Genomic DNA, 7,089 nt, shown 5'->3' on the forward strand with positions numbered 1-7,089 from the left:
ATATTCAACAGTGTTTGTTACTCAATTTCTGTTAGATTGAAAAGTTGATTAGTTAGATGATGTGCTGTTAAAAAATTTGTTAGTGATGTAAGTGAAAAAAAGGTTTGTTTAATTAATTAAACTCGATTTTTGTTTATATTGAAAAGTTACTTAGTGAAATATGCCCTGCTGCAGGATGTTGTATGCAATGCAATACCTTGAATGGAGCTCTGCAATATGATGAATGATTGACTTGATGGATTTATTCATGTGATAAAATGGAAATGAGTTACTGCTGCAAGATGTTATTGTACTTTTTCATTGATTTTCTACATTGCGTTGCTAAATTGTCATTGATGTGAATTTTTGATGCAGGATTTGAGTGTCATGTATGTGAATGGTTTGTTGCACCAGGCCTAAGGTATGACCTGTTATGATGCATTTGAATGCATATGCTTAGGCTGTTGTATGTGATTTGTTGTGTGGATGTGATGATTTGGTAAATGGTGATGCATTGCTCTTGGTATGATTTTGTCATGTTTAGCTTGATGTTGTACATGGTGAATTGTCTTGCATTGCATAAGCTGTTGTTGTCATGAATGGTACACATGTTATGGTCGTGAATGTTGCAATGCGTTATGCTTAGCTTGATGAATGGTGAACTTTTTATGTAGCTATTGTTTTGCATGGGTTGTTTGGAAATGTTTTGGCCATGGTTTATGTTTGCATAGTTAATGGCCATGTAGGATGTGTATATGTTCATGCTGGTTGATGTATGACATGTTTAGTTTGTTTAATGTCATTTGTCATAGCTTTCTAGTTTGATGTACATTTCATATGCTATGGCTTGAAATGTTAGGGTTGGTTTTGTGTTAGAGATTGTAAGTGGTTCATGTTAGGCATGGTTGGAAATGCGTGAAATGTGGCACATGGAATGCATATGCTTAAGTGACATATTGATTTGATTTTGTATTATAGGAAATGGATGAATGCAAGGATGATTGGTCCTGAAGAAACAAGGGAATTAGGGTTTAGGAGATATAGAAATGGTGAGTTGACTTTGGTGAACTAGTTGACCAAAAAGTCAAGAGTTGACTAAAAGTCAACTTATGCAAAAAATATAATTTTGTAATTTTTCTCATGAATATGTATGGACAATGTAACCAATGGTCTTTATGAATGATATGCACTTTTCAGTAAAAAAATGTTCTAATGAAACAATGAACAAAAATTGAATTCAAATGGCCATTTTCTTTTCAAGTTCACTATGAAATCAATTTGAAACAAGTGCCTTAGATGCACCCTAAAACAAGTTTGAATGAATGAATGAAATGGAAACCAATGGATCATGGAATGACTTGACCAAATGGAACAATGAACTTCAATCAATGAGACTTTAAATCAAAGCATAAATCTTGACACACTATGAAAACAATGAATGAAATGAGACTTGGATCAAATGGACCATGAGAACATGAAGTCAATGAAGCATGAATGCAAGTATACCTTGGATCAATCATATAACAAGCCATGAACTATGGTTTTGGCTAGGTCAAAATCAAGATGTTAAGCAACAACCAAGAACCTCAAACCAAGAAATAAGGCTTCAACACAAGTAGTCCACCAATGCCATGAACCACAACTAGGGTTTCCACCCCCTCAAAGTAAGCCACAAGATTCACAAACCTCCCAAATCAAGAATTAGGGTTTGGGCAATAGATGAACACCAAGATGCAATCTCCAAGGTCTCAAGCACATAGAATTAGGGTTTTACACCTTTATCCATAAGGTGAACTCTCCATATTGACTGTAGCATCATAATTCCTAGGGCTTGATCCTTAAGAAAACCCTAGCTCCTTGTTAGGTATAAATAGTCTCAAACCTTTGAATCTATGATGGTGTTAGTGCACTAGATGACATAAATGTATATGGATACAAATGAATCTCAAACCAAAAGGTTAGATGAAAATGAAAAAGTGAGGACAAATTTTGGGGTATGACAGTTGTCCCTATTTAATCTTGTTGGGCCTGAAGGTGTGAATAGCAACGAATTTCAAACATTTGAGGTATGAGAGGATTAAATACAAAAATAACCAAGAAAGTTTCCCGCGGGGAATGAATGTAATGTGAGGTACGAGTATTAATGGGAAAATGGTTTATGGTATGGTATGCAGGTTTTTATATATGGTCATATGTTGGGAATTAACTGAAATATTTGTGGGAAGAATTGGTCAACAGTAACGAGAAATGTTATACATGCATGATGTATGCAATATGCTGCATATATAGTGTACGAATGATTTTTTCTTTCTCCTTTTCTTTTTCTTTTTATCTCCACTAACAAGTTTTGTCATGTACTATTAATTGAAATATTCCTGCAGGATTCCACGAAGGTAAGAAAATCATGTATTTGCGAAAGGCAAGTAACAGAGGATGTAGAGGTAAATGAAATCTTCTGCAAAAGGAAGAGAGACGTCTTGCAAAAGGAAAGCATGACTTAACTGAGAAATGATTTAACTTTATGCCACAAAAGGTAGAGGAAACTTGCAAAAGGCAAGTAAAGGAATATAATATTTCCTCATGCAAAAGACATATGAGGAAATCTTAGCAAAAGCCCAAGAAAACATACAAAGGTGAATGTGATTTATCATGCAAAAGGTAATGAGGATTTCTTAACAAAAGGTCAAGAAGAAATATGAAGGTGAAGGACAATTTTATCGGGGGTATGGCTTCTCGTACAAAAGGTAATGGGAACTCCTTAGCAAGAGAGATTGGGAACTTCCTTAACAAAAGGTTAAGAAGAAAGATAGATAGGCTTCTCACACAAAAGGTGATGAGAAGTTCCTTTACAAAAGGTTAAAAAATAAAGCTGAAAGTGAATTTCTCATACAAAAGGTAATGAGAACTTCTTAACAAAAGGTTAAGAAGAAAGTTGGGAGTGAAATTCTAATGCAAAAGGTAATGGGTCATCATTGAATGTGATTCCATAGACCTAGTTTCTTTCCTCTTACGTTTTAGGATTGTTGAGATTGTATTTTGAATTGTAATCCTTTCCATTATTAATAAAATGAGATTTTCAGTATTTAAAAATGTATTATTTCCTTTATGATGTTTGCAATTTGCTTTATATCTTGAAGTTCCTTGAAAACAATGCATTTTTTCATTTGCATATCATGCATAATGTTGCATCTTGGTCTTGCTTTGAGTAAGTCTTCCAGGTGTCTTATCGGTTCCTTTTCTTGGTCTCCATTCAAACAAGTTGTCTCATCAGTACAACGCTAGTGCTAATCAACAGAAGAAGATAGATTGTCTAGAGCAAGAGAATCGTGAACTCCGCGAGGAAGTGACTACTTTGAAGGAAAGCTTTAAAAGACTCACTGCTATGATGAAAACTCTGGTGGATGCTCAGAATCAGCTTCCTCCTCCTCCTCAGACTCCGCTTTAGAGGTCTGTGATTTCTGAAATCATCTTTACGCCCATTCCTATGGCTCTAGTCAGTGCTCCGCATCACCAAATGCCTTCTGGTTTCCCTTGGGGTATGCCTCCTCACTTTGTGCCAAAAAGATATCAACCAGCTATTGAAGTTCCCATGGATCAACCTGTTATGTCTGTACCACCTCCCATCGTCCATGCTACTCCTTATATGGAAGAACCTGTTTTCCGTGTTGATCAGAGTGAAACTGTTGATGTCTATAAAATGATGGATGAATTTTAAGATCAGTTTCAAGCGATGAAGAAAGAGATTCAAGCTCTGAGAGGAAAAGAATTGTTTGGGAAGAATGCTCATGATCTGTGCTTAGTTACTAATGTGAAGATCCCTCATAAGTTCAAGGTACCAGATTTCGAGAAGTATAAGGGTAACTCTTGTCCTTTGAGTCATTTGGTGATATATGATCGCAAGATGTCAACTCAAATTGATAACCATCAACTATTGATTCATTACTTTCAAGATAACTTGACTGGTACTGCTTTGAAGTGGTACATGGGACTTGATAGCACTCAGATCTGTACTTTCAAGGATTTAGGAGAAGCTTTTGTTCGTCAATATAAGTATAATGTTGACATGGTGCCAGACCGAGATCAACTTCGTGCTATGTCCCAAAAGGATAAGGAAACTTTCAAAGAGTACGCGTAGAGGTGGCGCGAGATTGCCGTATAAGTCAGTCCTCAGTTAGAAGAGAAAGAGATGACAAAGCTGTTTTTAAAGATGTTGAGTCCCTTTTACTATGACCGAATGGTTGCAAGTGCTCCCGGTGATTTTATCGAGATGATCAATATGGGGATGAGACTAGAAGAAGGTGTCTGTGAGGGACAATTGAAGGAGAGTGGTTCATCTGACAGTTCCAGAAGGTATGGGAATGGTTTGCCCAAGAAGAAGGAACATGATGCTAATGATATTTCCAAGAGAAGCGTATGAGATCTCCGAGAAGCAACCAACATGATTAGCATATGGCGTAAGTCACCTCGGTTATTAATCCTGCTCCGGTTGTTCAAGTAGAACCAAATTATGAACCACGTTTTCAACAATGTACCCATCAACATAATCAATAGTACCGTATCTAGAGACAGCTGCAATTTGATCCAATTCTGATGACCTATGTGGAATCATTTCCTGCTTTGATACAGAAGAATTTGGTACACACAAGGACTCTACCAACTATTCCGAAAGAACTTCCATGGTGATATAAACTTGATCATCATTGTGCATTCCATTAAGGACCACCCGATCATAATATTGAGAACTGTTTTACTTTGAAAGATGAGGTGAGAAGACTAGTATAAAGTGGTATTCTATATTTTGAAGACTTTGGTCCTAATGTGTAAGCCAATTCGTTACCTAAACATGATGGTGCAACTGTGAATAAGGTTGAGGGATGTCCTGGAAAGTACCGTGTTTTTAATGTCAATCTAATTAGAAGATCCTTTGTTGAGATGAACGCAACTTTGTGCGAGCTGAGTTATTATGAGCACTTCTTTCCATATTTGTTCAAGAAACCCTCGAGGGTGTGTTATGGTAAAGAGAGACTTGCAAGAGATGTTGGATCAAAATCTTATTCATATTACAAAAGATAGGGATGAATATGAGCATGAGGTGAATGTCATAGTTCCCCATTTCAATATCCCAGAACCAGCCGCGATTGCCTACAATAGTGAAAGGTCTTCCGTTTATACCTTGGTTATTCGTTTGGTGGGTCCTACACCCTATGAATCTGATAAAGATGTTCCTTACAAGTACAATGCCACCATGTTGGAAGATGGAAAAGAATTCCATATTCCTTCCTTTTCTTCTGTTATGAACATTGTTGATATAAGTGGTGTGACCCAAAATGGTCAAATATTTGCTTTTGTGGCTCCTAAGAGAATTAAATATGCTTCGGTGGGGAAGCAAACTCAGGTGGAAACTCCTATTGTGGAGTCTGGCCAGTCCAGCAGTATGAACCAGAGATCTGATCAGGATGGAGTGCTGAAGTTGATTAAGAGAAGTGAATTCAATATGGTGGATCAGTTATTGCATACCCCATCCAAAATATATGTCTTATCTTTATTGATGAATTCGGAAGCTCACAAAGAGGCTTTATAGAAGGTCTTGGAGCAAGCATATGTGGATCATGATGTAACGATTGGTCAGTTTGATGGTATTGTGGCCAACATTACCGCGTGTAACAATCTGAGCTTTAGTGACGAAGAATTTTCTGAGCAGGGGAGGAACCATAATTTGGCTCTACACATTTCCATGAACTGTCAAGAAGATGCTTTGTCCAATGTGTTGGTTGAAACTGGCTCTTCTCTGAATGTTATGTTGAAGTCCATTATGTCCAAACTCTCCTATCAAGGTGATCCGATGAGGTTTAGTGGGGTTGTTGTGAAAGCCTTTGATGGCTCGAAGAAAACTATGATTGGGGAAGTTGATCTCTTGATAAAGATAGGTCAGTGCTTATTTTAGATTAATTTTAAAGTGATGGATATTCATCCCGCCTATAGTTGTCTCCTGGGTCATCCATGGACTCACGAAGTTGGGGCAGTGACATCAACTCTCCATCAGAACTTGGAATTTGTGAAGAATGGAAAGTTAGTGATTATGGGTGGCGAGCATGCCATGTTGGTGAGTCATCTCTCTTCATTCTCATAGATTGATGGTGAAGAAGTTATAGGAACTCTGTTCCAAGCTCTTTCTATTGTTGATAATGCGGTTAAGAAGAGTGGGGCATCCATGACTTCTTTGAAAGACGCCTAACAGCTCGTGGAAAATGGTATATCTACTATATGGGGTCAAGTTGTCGAACTTGCTGAGAACAAGAACATAGTTGGTTTAGGCTTATCTCCTAGTTCAACCTGTAAGGATTTGAAACATATTCAAGAAATTTTTCACAGTGATGGTTTCATCCACTCCAAAGATCAATCTGTTGCTGTAATCCTAGAAGAGATCAAGAGCAAGAAGCGCCAAACTTTATGACACGCAGATTGATGTGCCAAAATTGAAATGTTGTTGATGTTTCCTATGTTATTCACTTGTCAAAGTAATATATTTTTTTTTATTTTCAAAAAATCCTTTCACTATGCCTAAGGTGAAAGTGAGTCTATGAGGGCTTTGTTTCAAATTTTATCATCATTAATAAAATGTTATTTCGTCTATCCATAATATGTTTTCTCTTTTGCTTTTTCTAAAAAATAGTAACATAAAAAACCAAGATAATAATCACTTTTTATATTTGCATCATACATGTGCGTTTATTTGTTCATATTCTAAAATCAAGCATAAAATCATTGTGCAAATTAATTGTTAAACCCATTGAAAACAATGACTATGCCCACTCCCAACTTTGAATTGCCTGTTTTTGAAATGGAAGAAGAGGGTGTTGAAGAGATTCCCAATGAGATTTCCCGTTTTCTTGAGCACAAGGAGAAGACCATTCAGCCTCATAAAGGGTTGTTGTAAATGATTAATTTGGGTTCTGAATAGAACAAGAAAGAAGTCAAGATTAGGGCGATGCTTTCTCCAGTTGTTAAGAAGAGGATGGTAGATCTTATTAAAGAATATATGGATGTGTTTTCTTGGTCTTATCAAGATATGTCAGGTCTTGATACTGATATTGTGGAACATAGATTAGC

The sequence above is a fragment of the Lathyrus oleraceus genome, chromosome 7 (assembly GCF_024323335.1).
Source record: "Lathyrus oleraceus cultivar Zhongwan6 chromosome 7, CAAS_Psat_ZW6_1.0, whole genome shotgun sequence".
Classification (NCBI taxonomy): domain Eukaryota; kingdom Viridiplantae; phylum Streptophyta; class Magnoliopsida; order Fabales; family Fabaceae; genus Lathyrus; species Lathyrus oleraceus.